We start from the raw sequence: 15522 nt of genomic DNA, 5'->3' as shown, positions 1-15522 counted from the left end.
TGCATGCTGTTTTTTTTTTTTTTTTTTTTTAGACAGGGTCTCACTCTGTAGTTGAGACTGACCTGGACCTCACTGTGTAGCTCAGGCTGGTCTTGAACTCACAGTGATTTTCCTGCCTCAGCCTTGAGAGTGCTGGGATTGTAGACCACCGTGCCCAACCTTTGTTCTTTATTTTGAAAGTGGCTTTGGTTCTTATTTATTTTCTCTTCTAGATGGACGTTATTCCAAAAATAATCCTATTAGCATTCGGGAAGGATGTATTGAAATTATAGATTAATTTGGGGACAGTGACATCTTTACATATTGCCATCTGGAAGCAGTCAGATGTCTGTATTTGGAACATTTCCCTCCTTTCTTCGTCCTGCATGTGTTTACTGAGCACCTACTATGACCACATTCAGGGACACAGAAGAGACAGGTCCAGCTCCAAATGATGATGGTCACGGTGACAAGCACCCAATAAAACCCATGCGAGGTGGCATCAGGCTTTCAGGAAGGCAGATGGGAGGTTGGAAGTGGCATGGGTTGGATCGGCCCTTGAGAAGGCAGGGGGCACCAGGGTCAGGCAGTTTGGGGGGCTCTTCCCTTCACCCTGGGCTGGTGGGTCGGTGGCAGTTTGATGCTGAGCTGTGACCAGGGGACACAGAATGATTGCCAAGGGGAGTGGGGACATCTCTCCGCCTGGATGGGGCTCCACAGAAGGCCCATTTCCTGTCTCTGGGCTTCACCCCACTCCCAAGGCCCCCCGGAACTCTGTCTTCTGACTGAAGAGTGTGTCAGAAGCCTCACTGCGTGCCAGGGCAGGGGACCCCTCTCACCCCTTCCCTGGTCTTCCCTCCACCCCAGTCTCCCCAGCCGGAGGGCGGGGCTGTCCCCAGAAAGGAGAAGGAAGGCATTGGAGACTTTTAGTGACGGTGACATCATCAGGTCCGCATTAATACCCTGGGCCCAGGGGAGGAAGGATTGGAGGAGCCTGTGTAAGTGGGCAGTGGCAGGCGGAGGGAGGGAAGGACGCAGCCCTGGCGTCCGCGGCGTAGATCCGTGCATCTACCATCCTCTTGTCCTCTTGAGACATCAAGTCCAGCCTAGGTCTCGGAGCCCCCCCCCCGCCCCCAGCACTGTCCTGCCTCAGCCTCGGGCCATCTGCCTGGCAGGACTGGGGACCTAGGAAGGGAGGGCAGGGTATCTCCTTGAGGGTAGGATGTGTCCATGAGGTGAGGAGCTGGGGTACAGGGCTGGGCACCCCAGGGTCCTCCCTCCAGCAGGGATCGCAGGTTGGTGCCGGGTGGGCCCTGAGCTGTGACCAGGGCCGTCCCCACGCGGGGACCGCAGCCCTGTGCCGCCCCCCACAGAAGCCCTTTCACGGGCTGGCTCCCCCGCTGGCAGCTTCGGCCGGCCGGAGCCTCCTTCCTGCCCGGCCCGAGGCTCCCCAGCCCCACTCCCGCGGGCGGCGGCCGCCAGCACAATGTGGCTCCTTGTTCCCGGCCCAGCCTCTGGAATTGGCCCATTTCCTGCCTGGGCTGTGGGGCCTTTTCCAAGGTAAATAAACAAATACAGAGAAGTTGAGGCCTGGAGTGGAAGAGGGGGTGTTGGGGGTTTCCTCCCCCACCCCAGCCCCACAGCCGAAGCTGCTGTGAGGCCAGAGGGTCGGGGACAGGAGGGTTTCACGACCCTGGGGGACAGGGACCTGTGGGATTGGGCGCCCTGGCCAGGGCCGTGAGCAGGGCACCCACTGCGCCCCCTGCAGGGAAGCCCAGGGCAGGCGGGGACTCCGGAGCGGGACAGCAGCTGAGGGCAGAAAGGGCTCGGGCGCACGCGGTGTCCTGGACCCTGGCCGGGCTGACTCCGGGGAGAAGACGCCCTGCAGTCAGTCGCGGGCCTGCGGTCCGACGGCCCAGCTCTGACCTGGACCTGCGGCTTCAGTGCTCTGAGCCTCGGCATCCATGGCTGCGGGACGGGGTCACCCTGTCCTCACGGGGAGGGTGGTGCGCATGCTCCCTGGAGTCGGGGGTGGGAGACCTCTGCCCGGCCAGGACCCCGCTCCCCTCAGCGGGGAGGTCGGCTCTGCTCTCTGTCCAAGGAGGGCTTTGAGGACTGCGGCTCCCTCCAGGGCTCAGGGTTCAGACTGAACGCCTCACCCAACTCCACCCGGGTCTCTTACCCTTCAGGTCCAGGTTCAGGTCCACCCTGGAGTGTGAGAAGGCGGAGGGGCAGGCAACACACTCCTTACAACTGTCCCTTCTCCCAACTGTCTGCCCCTATGCCAGTCATGTAAAAAGACTCGTCCATCCTCCGCCTGTCCCCATTGTCCCTTCACTACCCATGCATCTGTCATGCTCTTGTCTGTCTGTGTATCCATCCTCCGTACACCCTCCATCCATCCACCTGATGAAATGCAGTCTCAGCCACCTTCACAATTTCTAGGGAGCACTCCCTTCTCAGCTGACACTTGGCCTCTGTCTGTACCCCACAGCCTAGGTCTTTTGCTTCATCTTCAGTCCGGCATCATTCACCAAGCGCTTGCTCTGTCCTGGACTGTTTACAGAAAGCAAAAAAGAGATTTGGGGTGTGAGGAAGCGGTCCTTCCTCTGGGGAGACTCATTGTGTGTATAGTCAAATGTGGGTGTGAGGGTATATTCAGACAGATCATTGGATTCCTTGAGAATTTAAATGTTTAACTTTCCTTTCAATGAAAACTGTTTTTGTTGTTGTTGTTGTTGTGTTGTGTTTTTGAGACAGTCTCCCTATGTTGCCCAGGTTGGACTCAAACTTGTGATCCTCCTGCCTCAGCCTCCCAGAGTGTGGGGATCACAGGTGTGTGCCACCATGCCTGGCTCACTGATGACTTTTAAGAGTTACATTATTGGCAGCAGCGAGCACTGCTTTTGCAGGGATCCTTTGCCATTACAATACCCCCCTATAAACTAAGGCTTTTGTTTTTAGGGAGCACTTTCCAAATTTCAGTCTGGGGAGCTTGGAAATATATTTTCATAATTTCTGATCAGTTTGTTTCCCTTAAAAGATGTCTACATCAGAGCTGGGTGTGGCAGTGCACACACACCTGGAATCCCTGCACTTGGGAGGCTGAGGCAGGAGGGTTGCTGTGAGTTTGAGGCCAACCTGAACTACATAGTGAGACCCTGTCTCAAAAAAATAAAAAATAAAAACAAACAAACAAAAGAAGTATGCACCATAGCAGAGCGGGCTTGGATTCAGTGGCGCACAGCCACCACGAACTCCCCCAGCGGTCCAGGAGTCCCAGCATCCTCACCTCCATTTTCTAGGTTCCAAGCAGGACCTGGTGAAGGTGGGTGGCTGGGGTTCCAGTCAGCAGGCTCAGAGGCCCTTTATCCTGGAGGACAGAGGCTCAGGCTCCACTGAGCACCAGAGCCTGCCTCTCTCTCTCTGGGCCTGCCTCAGCTTCCCTGTGGAGTTTTATCTGTCTGTGGTCCTGGGGACTGGGATGGGGCCAGGGCCTCGCCCACACCCAGCCACCTTTCCCTGATGTCCCCTCTGAGTCCTGGCACCCTGAGTCCCTGGACATCTCATGTAATGTGTCTGGGACAGAATTCCTTTTTTGTTTGTTTGTTTTTTTGTGGTAGGGTCTCCCTTTGTAGTTCAGGCTGGCCTGGAATTCACTATGTACCCAGACTGGCCTAGAACTTGCAGTGATCCTCCTTCCTCGGCCTCCCAGGTGCTGGGATTGCAGGCGTGCACTACCATGCCCAGCTGTGGGACAGAATTCTTGCGGCCCCGCCCTCTGCCCTCTGTGGCCCCTCCTCCCTTCCTGTCTTCACTACGGGTTGACATTGCGTCCAGCTAGAAGCCTGGAGACTCAGCTTCCTGCACAATCTGTCCACCGGCCCTGCGGGCCTCAACACCAGCAAATATCTGAATCTGCTCTGCTCCCTGCAATCCAGCATCCCCGCTGGACACGGTCACTTGCCCAGTTCTTCCCTCTGCAGAAACCAGGCCATAAGTAAGACAAAAGGGTATGAGCAATGGTATGGCCTTCCACGGCTGTGACAGTGATACCGGAATATGTCTGCCCAGGCCTGGATAGTGTAAGGTTCTGGGAAAATGACATGGTTGCTCAGGGATCCAGGCTCTTTCCAGCTCACCACACATCCTTTGAATGTGTTTGTGTGTGTGTGTGTGTGTTGTTGTTGTTGTTGTTGTTTACTTTTGGGTAATGTACAATGTAGCAGCTGGAGTTCCAGCCATCACAGCCACATTCTGAGCAGTGCAATAGAGGAGGAGGTGAAGAAGGCAGAGGCAAAGGGATAGATGTCTACATATTGAAGGCTTTCAGAAGGTGATAGGCAACACTTCTATTCTTAACCAACTGCCCAGAACTGGTTGATAACCATGCAAACTGCAAGACAACAAAGAGGCTGTTCTTGGTGGCTCTATAACTACCTAAAACTCAGGGGTTCACATCCCATGGAAGGAGATGTTAGGGAAAATCATTGTGCAGAATGAAATGGAGGATCAGTGGGCTTGATTATTAGTAAGCTAGATTATTGTTCAACAGAGACTCCTCCTTCTACCTGTTCCACCCATTCATGTTGGGCCAAGTGGCTGGCTAGGCCAATGAGCAGAGAGTAGAGCTTTGACATGTGCTGGTGTGTTGGGGCCAGGACTCCTGGGCTGTAGTCTTTGCCCATGGGACTCACATGTCCCAGTTCCACCTTGGCCTGTGGAGAGGATGAGAGACTTTGGCCCAGCCTTGGACCTGCCTGTGGATTGGACTCACATCTGGCAGCCAGCAGAAGCATGAGTGAGAAATGACTACTTGCTGTTTCAAGCTTCTGGGTCTCACACAGTTTGTTACACAGCAATAGCTGACTGCTACAATCAGAAGGACTGTGCTGGGGCCCTGGATGAGTGATCAGCCCTGGCCCTTGATCAGTGGGGCTTGGGCGTCTGTTTCTCTGGCCTGAATTCTGCATTAAGTTTGGCTTCCTGTGAGTGGAAGAGAAGCAGCCCTGCCTGCCCCTTCCCAGAGCAGTAGGTGGCTGTGCCCTAACGTGTGGGTGAGGAACCAAGCCACAGCGGAAGCAGATGATGTCAGACTGTGGCCGCCTGCCACTGGGGCCAGTCCTGGGCTGAGACACCACTGGAAACAGATCCAGGCATCTTCTCCTCCTTGCCTGGCTGTTTCCAGGAGAGGGCTGCAGTCAGATGCATACATTTTTGGAAAGAGACAAACTTTTGCTCAGTAGGCCACTCCTACCTCCTGCTGGGGCCCACTTCCCCTTCCTCGTATCCAGACCTATCCCTTGAAGGAAGTGTGAACCCCATATTCAAGTGTCTGGCCCTGAGCAGAGCCAGCTCCTCACAGTGAGGCCCTGGGGACACAGGTGAGCTAGGCTCAGCTGCAGGGTGGGCTCCCTGGGAAGGTCCACGGCAGGGAGAGGCCACACGGGACAGGCCTGAGCTTCCTCTCCAAGTGAATGAGAGAGGCCAGGTGTATTTATAACCCAGGCCTGGAGGGGACCAGGCCTCACATAAATCATGCTGTTTCCTCGGCAGGGGTAAAAATAGCCCGTGGCATCCTGCACATGCTGTGCATGGAACGGAGGGGGCCAGGCCTCCCGCCCCTGGCCACCCTCCGTCATGCCTCGCAACATGCTCAGGACCAAGTTTCCACTGCCCGTCCCCCCACACCCCAGAGGGCGCGTGTCCCCTTGGAGCAGGGGCCCTTGGCTCGGCCCCGGGTGGAGATGGGGACACAGGATGAGTCCCAGGACTAAGCTGACATGGAGGAAGGGCTGAGCCAGGCAGTGAGTGGAGGGCTGGGGGGGTGGGGGACAGAAGCTGAAACCCAGGCCTTCTGTTACCTGATAATGGGGAAACTGAGGCAGAAGGGAAAGGAGGACCTTAGGGCAACCTTAAATGGGACTCAGCCAGTGCCCTGGGGTCTGCTGCAGGGACTTGGGGGACAACTTACAACAAAGACTCTGGGGTCACCCAAGACAGGCTTCAGGGGGCAGGGAGCAGAACCGCATGTCCCACAAGCCCCCCACTGCTCCGAGAGCTGCGTCTCTTCAAGCCACGCCCCCTTTGCACCCCAAGTTCAAATCGGGCCCCTGGGAAGAGGGAGGCAGAACAGATCAAGGCCACCTCTCCTGGCTGTGCCTCTGTCCCTCCCCGCTGGACCGGCCAGGTTTCCAGCTGTCCCTCGGTCAGCCATGGTGGGAAAAAGTGACCGGCTATTTGGGGCACCATCACACCCTGTGCCGGACACACGGGTCCCAGCGTCCCAGCCTCCCTTGGGCGTGGCAGAGGCAGCTTTGGGGCTGAGTCCCTGGGTCAGGGCCACTGGGGTTTGAGCCGGGGCCTGCAATGGGAGCCCGGTGATCGGGATCGCAGTGGGAACCTAAGCTCAGCACTGCCACTCAGCTTCCCGCAGGGTCTCTGTCCTCAATGTCCAGGACATGGGCGTCCAGCCGTGCTCAGGCCAGAGGTGGCAGGGTGCCCCCTCCACCTCCTGGCACCGGCCCTCCTCCTGGGCAGCAGCTTCAGCCTGGCACAGCCTCATCGTGCCCTGGGCCCGGAGCTCTGGTGGAGCCTGAGGCCTCTGAATTCATCTGATCAGTCCAGAGCATGGTTCCCGCCACACCATGCCGAGGGGAGCCGGGAGGGGAGACCCAGCTCCCAGTCAGGACCCTGTGGTTCATTCTGCAGGGCTAGGCACTATTTCAGGCCTCGGGGTGGGACAGCAAGGGCCCTGTCCATGCAGTGATTGCATCCTAGGGAATCTCACAGTGAAGGGATTAAAAGTAGTAACTCTAGAGTCATCGGGGTTCAAATCCCAGCTGTGGCTCAACAAAACTCCAGGGATTCCAGAGCTGTGTGATGTTGGACAAAATATTTAGCTTTTCTGTGCTTCAGTTCCTCTGTCTGTAAAGAGAGGCTAATGCTGGGACCTGCTTAGTGATACTTGCCTGTGATCCCAGCACTCTAGGAGGCTGAGGCAGGAGGATTGCAAGTTTGAGCCTAGCCCGGACAATTTAGTGAGGCCCCGTTTTAAAAGAAGAAAAAAAAAGGGCTAGGGATTTGGCTCAGTGGTTCTGCTACCTGCCTTGCAAATGCAAGGGCCCGAGTTTGATCCCCGGTACCAAAAGAAAAAAAAAAAAGTAATGGAAGACATAGCAGAAAATGCTAAGAAGTCTTCTGAGTTCTTTCCATAAAAGGACAAATATTAAAGCTGAGACACCTAGAGAATTGGACATGGGCGATCCTCACAGGGACATGTGAAAACACCACATTGAAGCTCAGTGTTTGCATAATTAATATGCACTTGTTAAAAGTGTATATTAGGGGTAAAAGAAAAAGGAAAAAACCCTAAAAAGCCTGAGAGAATGTATTAATCATAATATTGAGGCTTCCTAACAGACACTTCCAAATGCTTTAGAGAATCAATGCAATAGTAACTCTTAGCTGTTACTACTGTACTTTTTTCTTTTGGGACAGGGTCTCCTTATGTAGCCCAGGCCGGCCTTGAACTCCAGGCGATCCTCGGGCCTCACCCTCCAGAGTGCTGGGATGACAGGCGTGCTGCACCACACCCAGCTCTGGTGCTCTGTTATTCATCTCCAGCCTGAGAAAGGATGGGCTGTGGCCGAGCCTGGAGTTTGGGGGTGTGGTCCGGAGCCCTGGCTCTAGCATCTTCCAGGCCTTCCTAGTGCTGGACATGGGAGCCACACTGCTGGACTTGCTGCAAGGGACAGAGGGCTGTTTCCTCTCTCAGCGCCCGTCTGCTGGAGGTGGAGGAAAGGGCCTCTGCTCACTGCAGCTCTCAGGCACCCTTTGGAAATGGTTCTAAAGGGATATAAAAGGGCAAATAAACATGTGTTCAAAAAAACCTACTAGAACTTGGTAAGAACAGCAAGAGCCTGTGGTTTCTGAACTGAGACCCAACTCCCGCCTGGAGCACATGAAGATGGAAAATCCGCTCTGGCCTGGGGCGGCCAGGAACACCGGGCTCCTTTGCCCTCTCTCCCATGGAAGCCTTCTGCCCAGGAGGGGCAGGAAATGAGCACTTCTCATCCTGTCCTTGGCGACTGGTTGCTTGCCCACTGTTCCAGGCGAGTGTGTTGAACAGGCTTTCATCCAGTGCCATGGTCCTGGGCACGCCACCCCTGGGGACATCAGGGTCCCCATCCCCTAAAGAGAAGGAGATTCTAGGCTGGAGAGGAATCCAGGAAGACCACAGCCTTTTCAGGACCAGCCCCCCCTCCCCCCGTCAAGAAGCACTCAGCTGGGAAACAGGGGTGCTATTCAGAGAGAAGCTGGACCACTTTATGCCCCAGCTCCAGAGCCCTGGCGGGGAGATTCTGCCCAGGGTGCAAGACAGAGCCTAGCACACGGAGTCCTGGGTCTCCTCCCTCAGGGGCTGACTTCATGTGCAGCGCGTCCTGGTGACACTGAAACTCTCAAAAGCAGCAGAGGCCATGGAGAGTGACCATCGAGGTCAGTAGACTCACTGGAGATGAATGAGAGAGTCACTCTAGGCTGGCTTGGTCCTCTGGAGAGAGCAAGAAAGGGGACAGCTGTGCGACTGCTCTGGGGTCAGAACGAATCTCAGAGGCTGCCCTCAGGTTAAGTGAAGCCAAATTCGATTGGCTTGGTCTGTGAGATAGTTTATGTCCCTGGACCATATTAAAACAAAACAATAGAGGGCCGGGGATTTAGCTCAATGGTTCTGCTGCCTGCCTTGCAAGTGCAAGGTCCCGAGTTCAATCCCTGGTACCAAAAACAAACAAACAGTAGAGTAGTTAGCAATCAGTGGGACTTAAGGGATAGATGTGGTCAGAGAAGACAGAGTCCTGCCCAAACCAGTGTCACCCCAGGGTGTCCTTGGGGGACCTGTAGACTGCTCCCTGAGAAGCACTATCAGAGGCTCCCAGTGGAACAGAATGTGCTAAAAATTCCACCCAGCCAAGGGGTGGCTGAGTTCATCCACAGCACAGAAAAATCTATCCAGTCACTAAAAAGCACTTAACAGTAAGGTTTGGGCCTCAGTACTGAGCTGGTACACTACATTATCCCAAATGTCAGTTTCCCACCAAAAATGTGAGACCAGCAAATAAACAGGAGAGCGTGACTCACACACACAGGCAAGAGATTGTGCAGAGGGCAATCGGTGTGGGAGCTCTACACGGGGACTTCAGGGGCCTCACGCAAGAGGGGGCAGCGTGGCACTCTGAGGTGAGACCCTCGCTTGGCACGTGGGAGGCCCTGGGTTTAATTCCAAGCACCACAGGGACGACACAAAAAGGAGCTGGACCAAATGAAGTAAAAGAAGATATAGGGATGACAAAGTTGTATCAGATAGAGAGAAATTACCGAAAGCCAAATGAAAATTTTGGGGTCGATAAGCATAACTCAGTGGCACCTCCATTCACAAACTTAATTCCTTCCGTGATTCTGGTTGTAAACTGAACCAATTGAATTAGATTCGGTTTGTGACCAGAATCTGGAAAGGCCAAGGCACTATCGCAGCTAAAAGTAAAATTCACTAGAGGCACAGCCATAAATTTAATTCGTAGGCTTTTTTTTTTTCTTTTGTGGTGCTACTGGGGATTGAAACTGTGGCCTTGTGCGTACTAGGGAAGTGCTCTACCAACTGAGCTGTCTCCCCAGGCCTTTTTGCTTATTATTTTCAGAGAAGGTCTCCCTAAGTTTTGCAAGTTTTCTTCAAACTAGTGATCCTCCTGCCTTGGCCTCCCAAGTAGCTGGAATTACAGGCTTGTACCACTGGGCCCACCTACAAAAGTAGATTTAAGTTGGAAAAAGAATCAGTGAATGTGAAGACAGACTGATAGAGATTATGCAACCTGAAGAATAAATATTCAAAAAGAAAGAGGAAAGAAAAGTGGAAAAAGCCTCCGAGAAACGTGGGACATTCTGAGCGAGCCCGTAAGTACAATATGTGAGAGCGAGAGCTTAAAGAAGAAAGGAAAAGGCAATGTTCAAAGAAATAATGACCTAACCCCAAATTTATTGCAAAACATTAATTTACACACGTGGGAGGGTAAAGACAACCACAGACACATCATTGTGAAAATACCAACAAAGACAAGGAGAAAATCTTGAAAACCACAGGAGGAAAACGTCTCATTGCTTACAAGAAATCCCCATAGCACAGCTGACTTCTCACCAGGGACCACAGAGGTCACAAGGCCTGGAACACCATCAGCATCCTAAAAGAGACAAAACTGTTACCCAAAATTCTCATCTCCAGCAAAGCTAGCTTTCAAAAATCAAAGGAAAAAAGGACATTTCCAAATAAATAGAAAAGGAGATAATTAGGTGGGTTTTTTGTGTTTTGTTTATTTTGTTTTGTTTTTTAAGACAAAGTCTGACTCTGTAGTTCAGGCTGGCCTCCAACTCAGTGATCCTCCTGCCTCAGCCTCCTGAGTGCTGGGATTATGGTGTGCATTGCCACACCTGGTGGGATTTTTTTCTGTTTTTAACTTTTTTCTTTGTAACATTTTTGGTTTTTTTATCTTTCATTCATTCTTTCTTTTCTTCTTTAACCTGAGGTAGTATAAGAAATAGTAAAGGAAGTCTTTCAGGCTGCAGGTCAGTGACCTTAGACAATAAGTCTCACACACAAAAACAAACATCAGAGAAAATTATTTAATTATAAAAGGCAGTATAAATACATATTCTTTCTTTCTTCTCAACTGATTTTAAAGAAAAAGTATAAAGCAATATATATGTGTGTGTGTGTGTGTGTGTGTGTGTGTGTGTGTGTGTGTGTGTGTGTTAGAAATTGGTGAACCAGCCAGATATCGCTGTACAAACCTATAATCCCAGCCCTCCCTTGGGAGGCTGAAGCAGGACAATTGCAAGTTCAAGCCGAGCCTGAACACCTTAACAGTTTAGCAATTTAGCAAGACCTTGTCTGAAAAACAGACAGAAAGGGTGAGGGATGCAGCTCAGTGTGAAGGCCTTGGGTTCAATCCCCAGTACTGGGGTCAAAGGTGGGGGAGAAGAAAAGATAAAAAAAGAGGAAAGAAATGTAATTCATTGGCCACAAGGAGATGCTGGACTTGGAAATGACACAAGAGAGTGTCTCAGGACACAGGGGCAACAAAGGGATCTAATATCCTTAGGTTATGGATGGCAAAACTTAATATTCTGAAATGGATCCCACACTGTCAATGTTTCAGTTGCCCCTTTCCTCAAAGAAATATAGTGCACCCTCAAGTTACGAATGGCCTGACATAGGAGTAACTTGGGTTATGACTGGAATTTGAGTTTTAACTTACAGAAAAAGTATTGAGCTGCAACCTGATTGCTGGCTGCTTGTGCTTCCAGATGGTCTCAGGTACCGATCTAACCCTTACAGAGTTCTGGAAGGAACATGACATCATCCTTTCCTGTGTGGGGTTCATTGAGGAATCCTGGGCCAAAGTCTCTCTAAGGACGCTGAGATCTGCCTGTGTACAGGAGCGAGACTTTGAAGGCTGTGTAGAGGGAACCTGAGCCTTCAGCTGACCAACGTGAATTACAAGCAGCCCTTAAGAAAGAATTGAGGCCTGGGATTTAGCTCAGTGGTGCCACCGCCTGCTTCACAAGTGCAAGGTCCTGTGTTCAATCCCCGAATTGAGTTCCTAAATCAAGAGTACACAGTCGATAAGGCGATCCTAAAATTATATGAAGATACAAAGATCCAGAATGGCCAAAACAACTGAAAAAGAACAAAGCTAGAGGACTCATTCCTGGTTTCAAAATTTACTACAATGCTGGTGTGGTAGCAGCAGAATTAACAGTTGGGAAGCAAACACACGCATCTAGGTCAACTGATTTTTGGGTGCCACGATGATCAGGTAGGTAAAGAACAATGTTTCCTATAAGTGATGCAAGGCCAGGTGTGGCGTATACCTGTAACCCCAGCACTTCAGGAGGCTGAGGCAGAATGATCACAAGTTTGAGCCCAGCCAGAGCAACTTAGCAATGTCCTGTTTCAAAATAAAAATAAAAAGGGCTAGGGAGGTAGCTAATCATGTAGAAGGCCCTGTGTTCAATCCCCAGTGCTAGAAACAAAATTATACCTATAAACAGCACACACAGAGTCACAGGCAAAAGATTAAAATTGGGTCCTCACCTCTCATTACAAACAAAAATAAAGTAAAATGTATCAAAGACCTAAATAGGAAAGCTACAACTATAAACATCTTTTTAAAAAATCCATGGTAACAAATATTCATGACTTTGACCAGACAAAGGTTCCCAAAAGCATAAGCACCAAAATATATTTTTTAAAAAACATGAGATTTAATCAAAATAAAAATCTTTCGTGTTTCAAAAGTCAGATGAGAAAATGAAAGGACAACTCACAAAATGAGAGAAAAATTTTGCAAATCATATCTGAATAGGGCATTTATCTAAAATATGTAGAGAACCCTTATAACTCAACAATACAAAGACCAATACTCCATCTAAAAATGGGCTAAAGATCTAAACAGACCCATTTGCAAAGAAGATATGCCAATAGTCAATACACACAAACAAAAGTGCTCAACACCATTAGTGACATAAATCTAATCCAAAGCGAGGCAGCATTTCACAGCCTTACACTGGGTATAACTGAAAAGTACTGGTGAGGGGATGGAGAAATCGGGACCCTCACCAGCTGCCAGTGGACATATATCCATCCAGCGGGGCCCTTTCCTCGAATGGTCAAACACTGAGTTGGAATAGGATCCAGCAATTCCACTCCCAGGTATATACCCAAGAAAAATGGAAACATATGTCCACCAAAATACTTGCTCAGTAATATTCACAGCAGGATTTATCATAATATCCTGAAGGTGGAAACAAACCCAAGTCAACTGAAGAGAAGGCAACAGTTAGCAGGGGGCTGGGGATTTAGCTCAGTGGCACCACACCTGCCTCGCAAGTGCAAGGTCCTGAGTTCGATCCCCAGTACTGGGTGAGGGGAAGAATTTTGGCAGAGTCATGTAATGGAACATTACTTGGCCACAGAAAAGAAAAAGTCAAGATACAGCCCCCCCAAACTTTTGTCATACAATTTAAATTATATGGTATATGAATTATATATCATTAAAATTGCTTTATGATGTAATTCCTAGTAAGGTCTGAAGTTATTTTTAATGGGATTCTCAATACAAAAACACATAGAAATGGTAATTTACTAGAATACTTTTTATAATGTCAAATGTATAACATTTACATATAATTACAGCAATCACTGAATCAATCTAAATGAAGTTGTTTTGTGTACTAGGGATAGAGCTCAGGACCTAGTGCTTGCTGGACAGGTGCTGTGCTGCTGAGCTACATCCCTGGCCCTCGCCATGTAGCTCAGGCTGGCCTGAGCAAATATTGAAGCAAATATTGCAAAGAAGTGTGAAGATTTAACAAGGCTGGATTGGATTCTCTATTGGTTATATAATTTTTAACCTTTCCTAAACAACCAAAATTTTTATTTGAACACTATTTCTAGCTATTTTCAAAAAAAATTTTTTGTTGTGTTTATTGAGACAGGGTCTCACTATGTAGTTGATACTGACTTGGAACTCATTATGTAGGGCAAGATGGTCTTGAACTCACAGCGATCCTCCTGCCTCAGCCTCCCTAGTGCTGGGATTACAGGCGCGTGCCACCATGCCTGGTGTATTTTCAAATTTTGGTTGTTTAGGAAAGGTTAAAAATTATATAACCAACAGAAAATCCAATCCAGCTTTGTTAAATCTTCACACTTTGCAATATTTGCTTCCGATTTTCTTTTCAAGCTAAAAAACATAGTAAAACCAGTTGAAGTTCCCTGCATATTTCTCCTCCTTTCATTTCCCTTTCTTTCCTCCCTAAATTTATTTATCATTCCTATAATTTTTTTTTACTGCATTGCTTATATGAATCACAATACCAAAGTGCTGCATGTTGCATGATTTTAAACCAAGGATTACTACAATTTTAAATATATCACATTGTAATGGACAGCTCCAGTTCTGTAATTTTAAAAACTGCTAGGCAAAATTGGATTGCATGAGGAAAATATTTTGATTTATTTAACCACTGGCCTATTGATGAGTGTTTAAGCACTGTCCACATTTTCATCTAAAGCAATAATGCACTGAACATTCTTGTACATTTTTCTTTACCTGCACAAGAGTTTGGGTATTTACCCTGAATTAGAACTGTTAGTCATCATTAAGGAAATCATATGATTCTCTTTCACTGTGGAACAGTATTGCTGCTATTATTATAACTGTTATTATTATTATTACTAGAGACAGGGTCTTGTTATGCAGTTCAGGCTGACTTTGAACTCATAGTGATCCTCCTGCCTCAGCCTCCAAAGTTCTAGGGTTACAGGCCTGTGCCACCACATCTGTTTCTATCATCATTATCTTCCTCCTCCTCCTCCTCATCATCACTATTGTTATTTTGTCTCCTAAACCAATCAATTTGACTCAATCAGTCTTAACCATAAAATTTCTTTGTTGTCTGCACTTCAAAATGTTGCTTTAAAATGTTCTTTCTAGAATCATGTGAAGTACTGGTCTCTCTCCCAATGTACATTTTTCCCCTCTAGCTTTCGTGATTTTTTTCTTTGTTTTTGGTTTTCAACCATTTAACTAGAATGTGTCTGGGTGTGTGCATCTTTGAATTTACTCTGTTTAGCATTCACTGAGTTTTCTGAATTTGTAGGCTTATGTATCTTTAGCCAAATTTGGGAGGATTCTGGCTATTATATCTTGGATACAACCTGTTCATGCTCTCAAGCTGCATTCTGTGTGAGAGATGGGGTTGGGATGTTCTTCCCTTTAATCTGGAAACAGAAATTTAAGTCCATTTTAATTGATATTAATAGTGTGGCTCCATCTTTCTTTGGATTTGAATTTGCCTAGTATAGGTTTTCCGTTTCCTTTATTTCCAACAATTCTGTATTTATGCATCTGATTTTAACCTATGAATTTTGTCCATTTACATTTATTGTAATTGATTACATGTTTTGGATTCTATTTCTTTCTCTTCCTTCTTCTTTTTTTTTTTCCTTCTTTACGGTCTTAGATTGGCTAAGCTTTCGTCTTCCTTTCCTTTGGGTTCCACTCGATACTTCCTTGAAAGTGATAGATTACTCTTGAAATTTAAACTCCTACACTTGAACTAATGTCTACAGTGCATGTGTACTGTCTCAGCTAATATGATGAACTTAATCATCTCTTGGTGTTCAACATTATTTATGTATTTATTTGAAACTGAGTCTCACTATGTAGTTCAGATTGCTGTGGAACTCATTTTGTAGCCTAGGCTGGTCTTGGAGTCACAATGATCATCCTGCCTCAGCCTCCCGAGTTCTGGGATGTACAGGCATGTGCCACTATGCCCAGCCTCGTTTATTTATTTTTGCTGAGACAAAGTCTTGCTAAATTGCCCAGCTGGTCTCCAGTTGGGAACTTCCTGCCTCAGCCGCCCAAGTGTGAGCCCAGCTCAGTCAATTTAGAGACATAGTGAGACTGTCTCAGAATTAAAAAA

General features: G+C 48.7%; 1 protein-coding gene across 1 annotated transcript in view; it reads right to left on the bottom strand.

Annotated features, from left to right (window-relative positions):
• Window positions 1-10068: 10068 nt before the first annotated feature.
• Window positions 10069-15522, bottom strand: part of Fkbp6 (FKBP prolyl isomerase 6) — a 45702-nt gene continuing 40248 nt past the window's right edge. Inside the window, exon 9 of the mRNA XM_010619004.3 lies at window positions 10069-10211. The gene's annotated coding sequence lies outside the window, so the exon portion shown is untranslated. The remainder of the gene's footprint in view (window positions 10212-15522) is intronic.

This window comes from Fukomys damarensis, unplaced genomic scaffold (assembly GCF_012274545.1).
Source record: "Fukomys damarensis isolate Sample0158 unplaced genomic scaffold, DMR_v1.0_HiC HiC_scaffold_17, whole genome shotgun sequence".
NCBI lineage: Eukaryota > Metazoa > Chordata > Mammalia > Rodentia > Bathyergidae > Fukomys > Fukomys damarensis.
Note: the sequence above shows the minus strand (reverse complement) of the source record. Positions and strands in the feature narration are given on the sequence as shown.